Raw genomic sequence first — 17,598 nt, forward strand, 5'->3', positions numbered from 1 at the left:
TAGGGAGTGTGCAAGAGGCAGCTGATCAATGTTTCTCTCCCATCAATGTTTCTAACTCTCTATCCCTCTCCCTTCCTCTCTGTAAACAAAAATCAATAAAATAAAATAAAAGATATTATTCTCCAAGTATAGAGAACATTTAAAATGATTCTATTTATAAAATATATAATATTAATTTTAAAATTAAGTAGTTTGCTATAAAATTAAGTAGTTGGTTAATATTTTATCACTATAATCTTTTATATTTTTAATTGTTTGCAATTACAGTTGACATACAATATTATATTAGTTTGGGTGAATAGTATCACTATACTCTTGAATTGCCTACAATTTTCAGACCCTGAAGGTCCAACAGTAACAAAATGACATCCCTGCCTTTATGAAACATACATTTTAAAGGTTTGGCAGAGTAGAGGGGGAAAAAATGAAGAGAAATAAATATTCAACAAATGTATAAAAATCAAGTGGTGAGAAGTGCTATGCAAAAAATAATAGTAAGGCACATAATGCCAGGTGCCAAAAAGACATTTGAGTAGAGACCTGAGGAAAATGAAGGAGTTTGTGGGCACAAATATACTGAAGGAAAGTATTACAGATATAGAGAATAGCAGATGCAAAGGCCCTGAGGCAGGTGGTTGCATAATATATTGAAAGAATAACAGGAAGGCCAGAAATTGCAGGAGCAATATTACAGCTAGAGAGAGTGTAATGGATAATATCGGAGAGAATGTAGAGGTGGGGGATAAGATTGTATAGGATGTTTTGAGTTATAATGATTTTGAGATTTACTCTGAATGTTAGGGAAGACTTGTAAAGATTTTGAGCAGATGACAGACAAAATTAGGACTTAAATTTTTAAAAATATCCCTCTGGCTTCTGTGTTGAGAATAGATCATAATGAAACAAGGCAGGAGCAGAGATGCCAATTAAAAGATATCACAAAAAATCCAGGGCACAAATCATGGCAGCTTGGACCAGTGTGATAAAGGTAGAGATGGCAAGAGATGGTCATATTCTGAATATATATTGAAGGGAATTCCAATAGGATTTGCTGATGGTAGTATATAGAGTGGGACAGTAAGAGGAGAGTAAAAAATTTTGTGTGTGTGTCTGAAAACTGGAATAAAGAATTGCATTTTTTGAGATGAAGACAATTGTTTGAGGAGCAGGTTTGAGAGGAGGTGAGAGGGTAAGGATCAGGAGTCCAGTTTTGGACACATATCAGTTTTGAGATACCTCTTAGACTTCAATTGTAGTGGGTAGTGCCGAGTCACACAATGCACCTCAAAATTCAATAGCTTGTAGGACACAAAAAGCACAACCCATTTTTTAAAACCTGTTAAATTGAACTTTATGAAAATTAAAAACTTTTGCTGTTTAGAAACCAAAATGTGCCATAGGAGAAAAATATTTACAACACATATATCTAACAAGTAACATATCTAGAATATTCAAGGAACTCTAACAACTCAAAGATATGAAGACAAATTACACAATTTTGAACAGGGCAAATAATTTAATAGTCACAAAAGAAGATAAACAAATGGCCAAAAAGCACATGAAAAGATATCCAACATCATTAGTCATCAGGGAAATGAAATTAAAAGCACAATGAGATACCCCCACCTACCTCTCAGAATAGCTAAAATTAACAAGATTGACATTGCCAAGTGTTTTTAGATCCCCAGTGTATACACAGTTAAATTATACTCTTTAAATATGAAACATATACTACACAAATTAACTATTAAAAATTTTAAATAAAATCTCAATGGCTGCCCTAGCCAGTTTGGCTCAGTGGATGGAGTGTCGGCCTGCGGACTGAAGGGTCTCGGGTTCAATTCCGACCAAGGGCACATGCCTGGGTTGCGGGCTCGATCCCCAGTGGGGGGCATGCAGAAGGCAGCCAATCAATGATCCTCTCTTATCATTGATGTTTCTGTCTCTCTCTCCCTCTTCCTTCTTCTCTGAAATCAATAAAAATATATTTTTTTAAAAATCTCAATGGCTTAAAGCCATAATTATTTATTATAGTGCTGGGGGTTAATGAAGATCAGCTGCTGTAGGCTGCACTCAACTCATTACATGTCTACAGGTAAACTGGTCTAGTTTACAGATAATCTGCTCTAGTCTGGCTTTCCTGAGGCCTCTTACCAGAAAAACTGGTCTAAGTCTCTTATCCTCCTCCTGAGACCAGAGGGCTAGCCTGGCCTTGTACTTCTCAAGAAGTGACAAAACCATAAGACAGTAAGTGGAAACAAACACACACCCTTGAGAAGTAGGCTTGGAACCTACAAACTATGAATTCTGCCTCATCCTATTGGTAAGCAGGTGAGATGGCTAAGCTCAGATTCAGCAGTGGTGGCAGGACAAATGGACCTTGCCTCTCCAGGGAGACAAAATGCAAAGTCACACGGCCAAGGTTATGAATGTTAATCCATCAACCTTAACGTCCAAGTGGAGATATCACATGGGCCATTGGAAAGGCATGTATGAGATTCAGAGGTCTGTGCTGAAGATATAAACTTGAGGTTTGTCATAATAGAAAAGTTTTTGAGGCCATGTGACTAGATGAATCACCTAGAAAATAAAGGTAGAAAGAGATTGGAATGGTGAATATGGAAATGGAGTGCTGGTAAGGTAGGTGAAGAGTTAAGAGAGAATAATATTCTAGAAGACAGGCTAAAAAGTGTTTTAAAAGTCAGGATCGAACAGTTGTGTCAATTACTGCTCCATGAACTACTAAAACTGTTTGTACCTGCTGCCTGGTCTTTCTTAAGGAGTCATGTCACTGTTGGGTACATTACTGTGCTGAACTGGGATGCAGCTGGAATCTAATAAAGAAACCTGACCTGCCATGCCCACTTTACCTGCAGACACATTAATGAACCAGTTAAGGTTATCTGAGCCCAGCCTAAGCTAGGTACTTTGCTGCATTCATTCACTGATAGATGCGAGGGTAACTTCCAACATTAGCAAGGTCTAAAGCCTAATTATTTATGTAGCAAGCATTTATTGAGGGCCTAGTTTTGTCTTACACTGCTCTAAGCAATGAAGCTATAACAGAAAATAAGATAAGTTTCCAGCTGTCATAGAGTTGCTAGTTCAGTGGTAGAAACATAACAGAAAACAGAAATGAGTCATCATAAATTAGCAAGTTTCAGATAGTGTTGTGATGATATAGCAGAAGGATGATGTTGGGAAGTAAAAAATTTTTCTGTACTCTTCTAGGTTCTTCTGACTGGTCTAATAATTAAGTTAACATAAGACAAATGAACAGGAGAAAACCCGACTTAATTATTTATGTATAGAGATTCCATAAAGACAGAGAGATTCAAGGGCAAGTTGAGGCTTCTATGCTATTCTGAGCCAAGGAATAGGATAAGGGCCTGGGTCTTCAAAGGGGGAGGAGGGTGATTCATAGGACTAGAAGAAGAGCAGATGTCTCATAGTTAGATATTTGTCCTTCTATACAGATAGTCATTCAAGCAAAAATATTATCTCTCTTTCTGGGTCAGGCCACCTAACTTCTTTAGGTAATTCAAGGAGGGGTAAAAGTTTTGAGTGTGTTTTTTGTTTGTTTGTTTGATTGATTGATGATTGATTAGTCTGCCAGGTTTTAGTTGCCTTCAAATCAAAATAGTCTTCATGCCCAAGTGGCACATTTTGAGGAGGCTCATTCCCCCTTCAATGATTAGAGAGTGACTGGAGGAATTACTTTTGATCATATGGTTGGGGAAGACTTCTCTGATAAAGAGCTGAGATTGGAATTACTAAAATTAGACAAATACTCAGTAAGTTTCATTATAGCTCTTTGACCTTCCACCACTCCTGGGCTGCTGCACCAAAAAAAAAAAAAAAAAAGGAATTTCAGCATCATCCCCTGTTTTGCTTCTTGCCTTTTCCAAAACCCCCTGAGAACAGTAAGTAAAAGGAGAGAGCAAAAATACCAGGGAAGCCCTGGCTGGATCACTCAGTTGGTTAGAGTGTGATCCCAATACATCAAGGTTACGGGTTTGATCCCTGCTCAAGGCACATATAAGAATCAACCAATGATTGCATAAATAAGTGAAACAATAAATATCTCTGTATATATTTATCTCTCTCTCTCTCTCTCTCTCTCTCTCTCTCTCGTCTCTCAATATTTCTCTCCTTTCCTCTCTCTAAAATCAATAAATAGAAAATAATTTTAAGTAAAAAAAGAATACTAGGGGAGGTATACTATATGCCTGATGAACCATGTGATCACAAACCCAGTCTCCTCTGGCCAGACAAGAGCTTTTTTGTGGGCCCCAGTTTAAGCTTGTTGAAAACAGGAAGGTTTCATCTGATTTAGCAACTATGCTTTCTCTGTGGCAGAAAAAGAAGGTAGTAAACTCTGCAGAAGGTAAAGTCATGATTGACCCAAAGCCACCTTACCTGGCCATATCCTTCTGGCATTCTGCTATCAGAGGTGAAAGGAGGTGCGGATGATGTATGTACCACATTTCCCTGAGACCCATTAGCAAACTAGGATGGCAGGAATCATTCTTGGATTGATTGGCACTGGCTCAGAGGATTAAAAAATTTACCCAAGGTCATTTAGTTCATAAAAGACAAAACCAGAATATGAACCAAGGATTGGCTATTTCCAAAACCCATGTTCTTTCAACTTAATGACCCTGCCAGGCTGCCAAACTGGACATCAGAAAATATGAATCATTAAAAGATACAGGACACAACCAATTCATTTGTAAAAACTCTTCTAAGGGGGAGAAAAAAGAAGGGGGCAGTGGACAATCAATAATGCCGTGTTATATTTTTAGTGATGGGTAGCAGGAGCAGACACAACCATTTATAGGAAAGGAAAGGAATTTGTATTCCCTGGGGCTAGAAGGTTGTTAGTCATTAATAGCAAGAAAATTGTTAGGAAGCTGACAAGAGGTAAAGGAAATGTCCTTGTTTTCTCCCCTACAAAAGCATCACTGCAGGAAAAGCAGGAGAGAACATGGGATGGAAAATCGAAGCTGATTTGGGATAGAAAAAACACAGGGGGTCTATGAGAAAGTCTGGAAGAAAACAATATGACATGAAAGAACTTCAGAGTAAAAAGAAAAAATAAGTCTATGTGCTGTATGAAGAGCAGGGTGACTAATTAACAAGGGGCATAAAAACGGCCTGCAGGTAATATTTATCATCCTTCCCAGTTTTCCTGTTGCTTTTATTTGTGCCCATCTGTTAGTTCTATCTTTTCCAAGCGTCTGCTGCCACAAACACAGGTCATTAATTTATTTAAAATATTACTGAAATTAGATTGCTTCTGGCCTTCCTACTATTTTAAACCTTTTTAAAAATATATATATATTTTATTGATTTTTTACAGAGAGGAAGGGAGAGGGATAGAGAGTTAGAAACATCAATGAGAGAGAAACATTGATCAGCTGCCTCCTGCACAGCCCCTACTGGGGATGTGCCCGAAACCAAGGTACATGCCCTTGACGGGAATCAAACCTGGGACCCTTCAGTCCGAAGGCTGACGCTCTATCCACTGAGCCAAACCGGTTAGGGCTATTTTTAACCTTTTTAATAAAAGTGTTTGTTTGCCTACCTATTTGTGTTTTTGCTGGAAAGTGGGGGTTATTCCCAGGCTAGAAAACATAGTCATCCTAGTCCATAGCAAAATTAAAACATAGCAAACCTTCCTGTGTGCAAAGACACTCCATCTAAATTTGCAAAACAATTTTGCCAACTGTACCTGTGCACACATCCCTCTTCCCCTCAGGTGAGAACTCCAAATCTGAAACATTCTGACAAAAACAAATAAAGCAATGGCAATATTGCATTTAATTACCTTAGCAAAGAACATAGCTAAGTGGGTGGTTCTTATTACCAACATATCCATTTTACATTAAAAAAATAATAATCCATTAGACTCCCCTAAGAAATGAGCAGGTGGTTCACTTCGATTATACCCATTTTTATTTCAAAAACAAGGGTAATGAGCCTTCCTGTCAACTCTGTCACAGGCTGATATGAGTCACCCCAAGTGCAGTCACTATGACAGGAAGATAATTGTGACATTTTTAAAAAATATATATTTTATTGATTTTTTTACAGAGGGAGTGGGATAGAGAGTTAGAAACATCGATGAGAGAGAAACATCGATCAGCTGCCTCCTGCATACCCCCTACTGGGGATGTGCCCACAACCAAGGTACATGCCCTTGACCAGAACTGAACCTGGGACATTTCAGTCGGCAGGCTGACGCTCTATCCACTGAGCCAAACAGGTTAGCGGATGTTTAATGTCACATATAATCAGATTTTTAAATCAGCAACTGAGTGTATACTCCCAGAGTCATGAACAAGCAACTCTGCAAAGCGCCTGAGGCCTTGATTTGTTTTCTTCAGCTTCCCCAGGTTGCCCGAAAAGAGCAGACAGGCCACCCAGTTCCTCCAGCTTGTCAGACCTGCTCCGGCCCCAGGAGGGGTTTATGAGCGCTTCCCTTCAAGGAATACCACCTAGGCTGGTGGGCTGCAAATGTGAGCTTCTTATTATTTCTCCTTCATTTCCCAGGAAGTCCGGGTGAGAGAGCTCCGTGCCTCCTGACGGGAGCGATTTCCTCCCTGACTTCTCATATCCCCTTCTCACGCTGAGCAACTTTTTAACTGGAAAATCACAGCTGCTCTTCACCTTCCAGTTCATTTGCTGGCAGTCTGGTGTGCAAAACAGAGGGGAGAGATGGAGAGATTGGGGAATCAAGAGGCTTTTGGAGGCTATGCCGGGGAGACAAAAAAGTGATTTTTTTTTCCCCTCTACCTATCTTACCTTCATAATTGGCTGGGGCTCTTGAATTATCAGTGGAAGTGGAGTTCTTGGGGTGCCTCGAGGAAAAAAATTTCCTGAGACCTGCCAGAGACCAATTCCAGCATGTCATAATTTCAGGAGTTTCACCAAAAGGTTGATGAGACTTGGGGACTCAACAGTCACCTGTTGGGAATGGCTGAAGGCATTTCCCCAAACCTGAAAAGGGATGATTGCATGGCTGCCAGACAGCTAAAAGGCATCTTAATCTACATGTTATTGCCTCCTACTGGCCAAACACCTGAACAGCCGTAGGCTAATTCCCCCATTCTGACAATGGACTCTGTACCAAACCCTGACCCTTTGAAGTGTACATCTCTGTCTTGCCTCAGGACAAATTGTGTTAATAAAAAGCATGGGGTCCTGGGGACGAAGAGAACCTAAGACCTGAGATCTTAGAACGTAGTTCCTTTAGCTAAGCTCCTCTGACCCCCAAATGCTTTTCAAGATTATATTTCGTCTCTGGACTCTTATTTAAAATCTACACACAGCCTTCTCCAGATTCCTGAACACTTCTTGATGCTGGGACAAGAACCCCAGCAGAGACCCCCATGGGAAGATGGAGCTTCATGGAAATCTTTATTGATGATGTAAAATTAAGGGGGTTCCCCTCCAAGTTCTCATCTTTGTTCATCTCACCATGGAAGAAGTCCAATCTTGTCTTCAGCAGGGCCGGAATAAAGGCCACTGCCCATAGTTTCTGCTTCAGATTAAAGTACAGTCCAGTCCAGCACCTGGCTAGCTTAGCTTGTGTTCCCAGCTGCAGTCCAAGGCCCATGTGGCTGCTTAAGGCCACGTGGCTATGGAGAGAGAACGGGCAAACGCACCGGCAAGTGAGGGTCACAGAGCAAGCAAGAGAAGAAGTATGAACAAGCACACAAGAGAAAGGGAACGCTTTGTCTAGGGATTTTAACCAGGAGTTTCTTTAACCAACAAACTCTAAGATTTAGAGTGCTTCTGATGGGGTTGACCACCTAGCCACTGATCTTTTTCCCAGTCTAGACTGACAGGCTAGCACCTTCCCTACATTATCCCAACTTCACTGCCCAGGAGCCTGAAATGGGAGCTTTTAGGGGTGAAATAGGCAGGTTTAGGGAATTTTTTAAATTAAAGGGGTCCATGGAAGAAACACAGCACTACAGAGCTACAAAAGTTACATTTCCATAAGATAAGGGAACTGGGAGTAGCCAAAGGTCTATATTTACAAAATAAAGGAGGGCCTCACATGTCCCATGTGAGGTTCGACCTTTGAGCTCAGGAGTTGCTATAGTGACCAAATCAAAGGGATATTGAGGCACAAAAACTGCAGCCTTTATAAACCAGGGAAAAGGGAACTTGGTGGGACTCTTTCCCTCTCCCCACATGGGAGTCTGTACTTGTTCTTCAATAAATTTCCACCTTTGCTATACCATCTTCCGTCCATGGTTTCATTCTTCAACTCTGATGGACAAAGAATCCGGGGAAGCCATCCTGCCCAGAGGAACACCGCGTGTTCCAGTCCAAAAATCCATATCAAGCCCATCTCCCCGTTTGTTTGAGCCCTTCCCCCAGTGATCTGCAGGGAGTAGACTGGTGGTTCCCTAGAGTGCGAAGCTGCCCAGATAACCATGCTTATAATGTCTGGCCTCCTCTTTGCTCTCTTTCTATTATTAATATTAATAACTAGTTAACTAGTTAATTACAATGATAACAGAATCAAATGATAAAAGATAGCTTAACAAGAGAGGAAAAAAAACCCCAAATTTAATTAGATGTGTATCCATAGGAGTTTCACAAAGAAAGGAGACTTAAGAAGGCATCCAGATGATTGTACTTTATATGCCATCTTGGGCTAAACAAAGGAAAGGGGGGTTGGAGGCTCCTAGGTGGGGAAGGCAAGTTATGAGAAGGTGACAAGCAAAAATGTGGGAAACAAGGGCTGTTTAGTCAAGTTTGTTATGCAGATTTAAATGGGTTCCTTCTCTGAGAGTTGTTCAGAATCCTCCTGTACCAGAAGGGGAGACATTTTTACAAATGAAATGTCCTCATAAATGTAAATTGCCTTTACAAAAGGATAATGTATGCCCTGTTTTTAGAGCTTTCCCTGCCACTACTGGTTCTTAATGGCCTTTAATTCAAAATAGTGTATTTGCCAAAGAGATATTTTGGAATGGCATATTCTGGTATCTGTTAATTTGTTTTGCCTGAAAACAAATATTTGAGGAAGAAAAAAAATGTTTTAAAGCCTGAAGGACTGGACAGCTAGCAATTAGTTTCCAAAAAATAAAGAAGTATGTATCAGTAAGGGTTCCGAACAAGTTATCAAGATTTGTCTTTGTAGTATGTGTCTCTGTAGTATGTGCTGTAGTATGTGTCTCTATAGTATGTAGTTTTAAGCTAAAGGCAACTTTAGCCGAAGGCTCAAGAGAAACTTTTGACCCTCCCTTAACTACCAAGAAGAATTTGAATTAGGAGCTTTGCTCATAATAAGAGATTATCACAGATAATCTATTTTGACCTATATTTAGGGCAGGACAAACACCTAAATTACTAAACATCTGTTCTTCTTATCATCCTATAAAGACCCTTTGAAGCTCCCAAGGCATCTTACCTCATCCTTAGCTCAGAATGTCATATATACCTCATTTTCCTTTTCTGTCTTTGAACCTCTCATATATGTGGGGTCTCTGAATCTCTCATGTATGTGGAGTTCCCATATGTATGTATGTCATTCAATTTGGTGATTTCTCTCTTGTTAATCTATATATTTGATTATTAGACCAGCTGACAGAACTTGAGGGAGAAAAGTTTCTTCCTCCCCCACATTTCTCAATTATAAAAGCTAAAAAAAAGAAGTGATGGAGGTACCCTGGTGGATTAAGGGTGGAAACGTCCCCAAACATTATGAGCAGACACTCCTAAGCCTACACAAAAGAGAGGGAAACCAGAAAATTGTAGCAAATTATCCCCCAAATGTTACTCAAGCTCACTTCAAAGGTTCAATTCCCTTTGGTTTAAAGGCCTGCCGATGCCCTTCTAATCTGAATACCAAGAACATGGTGATGTCTGGTGAAACCAGTCAATCAGTTCCCATGCACAAAAGAACTAACTATAGGACATTGTGTTCCAAAATATGCCTCTCTGGATGAAGAATTCTTTTGAGTCAATTATTTAAAACTTAGTAGTCACAAGAGAAGTTCTAAAGACAGAACATAAGTTTCCATTTTGCAAAAGAAATTTACATTTATTTTTTTAAAACTCAATTAAAAAATATTCATTTGTAAGATTGTGTCTCTGTCTTTTTGTCAGGAAGAGAAGGATGACTCTTAAATCACAAAAGACTCATCAATGGATAAGGCACTACTTTAAATCTGTATAACAAAACTTACCACCCTTTCCTGGCCATTTTCCATAACTTGTCTTCTCCTCCTGGAAGCCCCCAAACCCTTTTTCTTTTTCTGGTACTTTCTTTAACCTTTGGGCAAAAAAAAAAGGGGGTGGGGGGTTCTGTAATAAAACTGACAAGTCCAGTGAGGGAAAACAATGTCAAAAGTGATCTGATCATAAATTCCTAACTGGGCAGGTCATGGTGGTTAGTCATGGCATATAACTTTTTAATAAGAGGTTTATCTTTGCCTTAAGCAAGCCATGTCCATTGTTCTTGTGCATCTGTGTTAACACATCTTTGAAATGTCAGAGTAATCCTCTTTTTCAGACCCCTCTGAGGTGTAACCACCCTCAAAAGAGTACATAACATTATTAACTATCTGGTAATCCAATCCCCACCTTGCTTTCTCCAACTTTTATTTAATCTTCCTTTATGTTCCATCCTTATTTCCAAATGCATAAAAGCAAACTGTCATTCTGAAAGGCAGTTTTCTCAGTCTGTTGAGATCTTTGTTTCCAGGTGTATCCATTGTTTGGTTCAAATAAACTCATAAAAATTTTCTACAAGTTTGGACATTCTTGCGTTGACAAACACAAGTTCTAACCACCCTTAGAGTCATTCATTTGTGGTAGTCCCATGTGTTACTTGTATAATGTTCATGTTGATAAATTTCTGCTTGTTTTTCTCTTGTTAATCTTCTCTTTTGTTACAAAGCCCCAGTTGAGAACATACAAGGGTATGTCAAAACCCAAACTCAGCTATCTGAGGGAAGGGAAATTGGGGGATTGGGTAAAAGGTGAAAAGATTAAAACACACATACACACACACACACACACACACACACACACACACTCATAGACACAGACAACAATATGATGACTACCAGAGGGAAAGGGGTTGGGGGCAGTTAGGAGAAGGCATAGGGAAGATGAATGGTGACTGAAGGAAACTTGACCTTGGGTGGTGAACATACCATACACTATACAATGATCTATTATAGAATTGTACACTTGAAACCTATATGATTTTATTAACCAATGTTACCCCAATAAATTCAAATTTAAATTTTTTAAAAAGAAAAATAACTCTGCACACTGAGTGAAACAAAACAGAAAGATGAGTTTATTGCAGGATTTTCAACCTGCAAGCCAGGAAACTCAAGGTTACAGGAGCAATGCGCTCCAAGTTGCTAGCAGACTAAGGTTTTTTATGGAGTAAACGTGGAAGTTACTTGTGTGTGTGTTTTTTTTCAGCTGGTTGGTTGCTTAGTGGTCTTCTTATTTGGATCAGGATAGCTGAGTCAGGCGAACAGGAAGTCCAGCTAAACAGGCTGAGTAAATACACTGCATTTCTGTTCCAGCCGAGAATTTATCTAAGTTTCACTTTGCTGATGTGGCACTCCAAGCAGGCGTGGCTTCATCTTAGGTCTAGAAATTTATTTCATCAGATAAAAGGAAAATAAAAATTTTCCTTCCTCTATGGAACCAAAGCAAATAAAATAAATTTCTGAGCCGTGATTCTGCAGCCCCAGACTTCCTACTGTCTTTAGGGAGGAAATTCCCCCTGAAATGGATTCAGGGCATCAAAAACTCTTAGTTCATGATTGTAACTGCCTGTTAACAGCCCTGAAAAGGCTTTAAGTATTGGCCAGAGACTACCAGCTTGGATTCCACGGAGTGACCATCAAATTGGCCACAGGTCTGAATTTTAACAGAGTCCTCTGGTGGACTTAGCTAGAGGAAGAATTTTTATTTGAACCGAAGAAAGAGATTTACTCAACAGGGAGACCAGGAAGCACTTCTCAGGTTCTGGTGGTACCAATCCTTTGGGTAGAGCCCAGATCTCAACCTGACAGCAAATTAGGATCCTCTGGGGAATTAAAAAAAAAAAGTCTTCAACCCACCCAAGACAAACTAATGTGAGTATCTGGAAGAGGGGCACAGTCTTTTATTTTTTTTTTCACTCCCAAGATGGTCCAATACACAGCTAGCTCTAGGGCAGGGGTCTTCAAACTGCGGCCCGCGGGCCACATGCAAATACAAATATTGTATTTGTTCCCGTTTTGTTTTTTACTTCAAAATAAGATATGTGCAGTGTGCATAGGAATTTGTTCATAGTTTTTTTTTAAACTATAGTCCGGCCCTCCAACGGTCTGAGGGACAGTGAACTGGCCCCCTGTTTAAAAAGCTTGAGGACCCCTGCTCTAGGGCAACTCTGGCATCAGGGTCACCCTAGGACAGGATAGGGCGCCCTTACTGAGCTTTAAGCGTTCCCCCTTATGTGGGCTGAGTCAAGCAGTAGGTCTGCTGTTAGATGTTGCAGCTCTGTTGCATAGCGTGTACTGAAGAGACAAGAATTCATGCTGCAAGGGTAAATGAAATTTTCTTTGTTTAGTAAAATGGAGTAGGCAGTTGCTCCCCAGCCCTCTCCTTGGGGTGTCTCCTTGAAGACATAATAGTTCCAATAATAGGCCTGACCTTTTGATTTTATAGTGCAAGGTCACAAGCCTGGAACTGCAAACATATACCTCTGAAATTAACTGAGAAGTCTCTCTGGAGGAGTACAAGAGACTAAGACAAGGTCCATTTATTTGGCTCTGGAGGAGATAGAAGAAGTTTAAGATGTTTCTTCTTCTACTTTACTATATAAATTTGTGTGAAATTCTGTGCATATTTAGTCATCTCTCACAGATTGCCTGCATGCATGCAATCTGATACCCATACTCAAAAATAAATCGTGTTCTGTCTGTATCCTCTAAATTGGTATAAAGGGGTCTTTTTATTGACTGGGTTTTTAGAAATGTTCCCAATGCTCTGGATAGGAGTTGCAGGTCAAGATAGAGGGTGGAGCCCTGGCCCCAGATACCTGGTTAGAACATCGTCCCGATATACCAAGGTTGTGGGTTCGATCCCCAATCAGGGCTCATACAAGAATCAACCAATGAATGCAGAAATCTCTCTCTCTCTCTCTCTCTCTCTCTCTCTCTCTCTCTCTAATAAATAAAAAAAAAATTTTAAAAGAAAAAACACATAGGGGGTGGTAGGGATACCATGGAAGCAAAGGATGAAATGGGGGTCAGAATCCACGGATCAGACCAAATCTAAGGGCTCAGATCTAGTTGGAAATAGTAACCAGAGCCAGCTGTACCCTTCCATCCTTGGCTTTTATTTTCACCCCTTGAGACCTCATGCAGCTTTGTAGGCTGAAGTCTCTGTCTTGTCCCTGGTCTCTGGAGGTGGCTCCCTGACCAAGAGGCTGGAAATTCCCCTGTCCTGTAGGTGCTCTTAAGACAAATTTACAGCATTTGCTGCAGCCCAGCACAAGAAAGAGTAGTGAGTGACAAGACAGGACAGAAAATATGAGCTGTGGGCACATGAGTGGTCAGAATGGTGACAGAAATTAGAAGGGATGTGAGACAAGAAGTAGAACCAATAGAACCTGGCAACAAGTTAAGGATGAGGAGAAAGAAAGAAAAATAAAAAATAAAAACAAGACTATACAAGATTTCCTATATGGATGACTAGACCAGCAGGGTCACAGCTGTGGGCAGATGAGGAAGTCAGGTGAATGAGAAGGGGGCTGCGACTAGGGAAGAGGTCATCACAGATTAGTTTATTTTTAGACAAAGTTAATTCAAAACACTGGTAGGGTATCTAGATTGAATATATTCTACAGAAAATAAAAATGTTAAAAAATAATAATAAAGAAAAATAAATAAATAAAAATGTTAGACATGCTCAGGAGAAGTTATATGAAATTCATTCCATTTGTGTTGAAATGAGTAAGAGGACCAGCTCTATAAATAGAGACCTGAAACTGAAGTACAAAACCGTGGTCAATGCTTAGCATGAGAGACCAGGAAGAGGAAGAGGAGTCAGAAAAGGAGTCAGAGAGAACTTGTTAGAGAGGAGGATAGAGAACTAGGCCCTGCAAGATTACAATATGTTTAAGATTAGTATATTAATTTCCTAGGGCTGCCATGACAAAATGCCATAAACTAAATGACTTGAAAGAACAGAGACTTATTGTTTCAAAATTCTAGGGGCTATAAGTCCAAACTCAAGGTGTTGGCAGGGCCATGTTTCCTCTGAGGCCTGTAAGAGAGAATCCTTCCTTGTCTGGTGGTTGCCAGCTATGTGACTTGTAGCTACATCACAACAACTCTGCCCCCATTGTCACATGGCCATCTTCTCCCTTTGTGTTTGTGTCTCTCTCTCTTTTTTTAATTTATCAAATTTATTAGGGTTATATTGGGTAATAAAATTTATAGGTTTCAGGTGTACAATTCTATAATATATCATCTGTATATTACATTGTGTGTTCACCACCCCAAGTCAAGTCTCTTTCCATCACCATTTATTCTCAGTTTACCTTCTTCTACATCCCCTCCTTCCCCCTTTCTCTCTCTTTTCTTACAAGGACACCAGTCATATTAGATTAAGAACCAAATTAATGTATCATCTTAATTTGATTACTTCTACAATGACATGATTTCTAAATAAGGTCAGATTCACAGATATTGGGGGTTAGTACCTCACTTATCTTTTGGGGGGACACAGTTCAACCCATAACAATTATCAGTCTCCAAGGAGGAGAAAGTGATTGTTATTATATGTTTTTGAGGAAGCTGTGACTGAAAGAGGGTGGTTTTTAAGACCTAATGAGTGAAAATTTTAATAAATGTAGATGGTGATGTAAGTCAGCTTTCAAGAGGTGAACAGAGCCTGGCCAGCATGGCTCAGTGGTTGAGCATTGACCTATGAACCAGGAGGTCACTGTTCAATTCCCGGTCAGGGCACATGCATGGGTTGCGGGCTCCATCCCCAGCTCGATCCCCAGTGTGGGGCATGCAGGAGGCAGCTGATCAGTGATTCTCTCTCATCATCAATATTTCTATGTCTCTCCCTCTCCTTTCCTCTCTGAAAACAATAAAAATATATATTTTTTAAAAAGAGGTGAGCAGAAAGTAAAAGGCAGTAAGAATAGCCTGCCATTCAGAATGTGGCTGGTGAAGGTGTGGGATAGGCTGGTGGGATGATGCCACTGTGGCCCTGACCACAGGATCCCTTACCTGGATCCCTCCCACATTGCTCTGTCATTTTCCTGCTTCAAAATCTGTGTACTCTTGGAGGCCACCCACCAACATCCTATTTCCTGCCTGAAGGACAATGGCTCATCTGCAGAGGAGAGATAACGGATATGCCAGTGAATGATGAGCCCAGGGACCCAGCCACCTCCCTTTTCCTGAAAGGCTTTCTGGTGACTCATCGCTCTGGTGTTCCCAATGAAGTTTAGATGGTTTTCCTAAGAGTATTAAATTACATCATTAAGATTTACACATGAGAACTATGCAACTAAGGGTATGTACTTTTTAAAACAGTAGAGCAATTTAAGCCCCAAATTCCTATAGAGTATACAGGAAGAGCTGACCGGATGTGTACGGTCAAGCAGGGAGGCTTAGGAGGTGACCCAGGCCCCAGACCAGAGAGAAGTAAAGCAAGACACACTTGCAGACTCACTCAAGCCTGAGTATTTAGACAGCAACCAAATCCAGGCAAGGAAGCCAGGGCCAGTGCCCATGGGCATGGTACAGAAGGTGGATTATAGATTCAGTGCCTGGAAAGTCTGTCCTCTGTCCTGGTTTGCCTCCTCTGTGACCTAATTTGTTATACATCTTTCTTATTCTAAAAGAACAGCCCTACTGATACATTGGCCCCAAAGTATGTGTTTATTCTCTCCATGCAACATAAATGTGTCCTTTAACAAGGAACACATATATGGTATTTGCAGAAGACTCAAAAGTGAAGAATTGTGAGCTGGAAAAAAACCCTGCAGACCTCTAGGTACTGAAGGGCTCAAAAAGGAGCCAGAGTGGCATAAAAATTATTTTGAGCTGAAGGCATTTGAGATCCTGAAGTCCTTACCTGCCTAAAAGCAGAGTCTCCCAAAAGAAAACAATTATTATAAATTCCCTCCCCAGAGCAATTCTAATCTTCTCAGGAAGAAGTTGGCACCACACCCAAAAAGACATTGTCCCAAACCTATCCAATCTCCTATATGTTCTCTGGGCTCATTTATCTTTGCAATTAGTCATTTGTTTTTCCATGCATGCTCTTTATTCCCCTGCCCCCACCCAAGAAGTCATTTGTTCTCCCCAAAGTGCCCCCTGCCTTTCCCCATTCCCTACTAAGATGGCATATAAGTTCCAAATTCTAACAGTTTCCTTGAGTCACATTACTCTGTGAACTCCCATGCATACATGTGTAATTAAAATCCTCCTCCTATCCCGCCCCCTCCCCCCACTGCCACTTTTGTCAGATTAATTTGCAGGCCCTTGAGCACTAAACCTAAGAAGGTAGAGGAAAAGTTTATCCTCCACAACAGTACTTTGGAAACATGTTTGCATTTCAGATCATAATCAAAGAAGGTTTCCCTGGGCCCAGGTAACCCCAGAGATAGAGTTCAATCAATCTAGGAAAAAGCTCAGGAGCTGATCCTAGCATTGATCATATTTCCCCTCGAGGGAAAGGGCATATTACTACACTATTCTCCAAGGCCTCTAGACCCTCCAATCTTAAAGCAACTGTACTTGATGATTCATCAGCTGCCTGAGTTCACCAAACAATGCCAGGCTGAATCATGACCCTCCAAACATGTCCAGGTCCTAATGCCTAGACCCTGAAAATGTGGCCTTGTATGGCAAAAGTCTTCACAGATGTGATTACCAGTAAGTTTAGGATCTTGAGATGGGGAGATTATCTAGATTATCCACATGGGCACTGAATATAATGTGTCCTTATAAGCGGGAGGCAGAGGGAGATTTGACCACAGACGAGGAAGAAGGTGAGATGAAGATGACAGCAGAGACTGGAGTGATTGCAGCATCTAAGAAAGAGTCAAGGAGCAAGGCCTCTCCTAGAGCCTCTAGGAGGAAGCAGCCCTGCCAACACATTGCTTTTAGTTCCATACCATTCAGCTCAGACTCCTGCCCTCAAGAAGTGTAAAAGAATACATGTGTGTGTTGTTCTGTTTTTCATGGCACTATCTTCCTTGATTGTTATACACGTGGAGAAACTATTAGATATTCACAATATTGTTCTTCTCTTATGTTTTGAATCAGAACCACTTTTCTTTTCTCCATTCATTTTCATTTTAAAAATTAAAATTCAAGAATGAGAATGTTTGATACTGAAATAAAATATCCTTCTAAAAGTCTCCAACCTCCATGTCATAATGACCATGGCAACTGACCCCAATGGGTGTTAAGTTTTCAAATTCACAGCCAGCCTGCAGACTCCTATCTTTGATATTCTGTGTTTCCACTCTGCTTGTTCAGAAAATGGATCCATCTGTAAGTGCTAAATGCAATTTTTAGGAAAATGGCATTT

This window comes from Myotis yumanensis, unplaced genomic scaffold, assembly GCF_028538775.1.
Source record: "Myotis yumanensis isolate MYYU_CA2020_CCGP unplaced genomic scaffold, mMyoYum1.0.hap1 SCAF_7, whole genome shotgun sequence".
Classification (NCBI taxonomy): Eukaryota; Metazoa; Chordata; class Mammalia; order Chiroptera; family Vespertilionidae; genus Myotis; species Myotis yumanensis.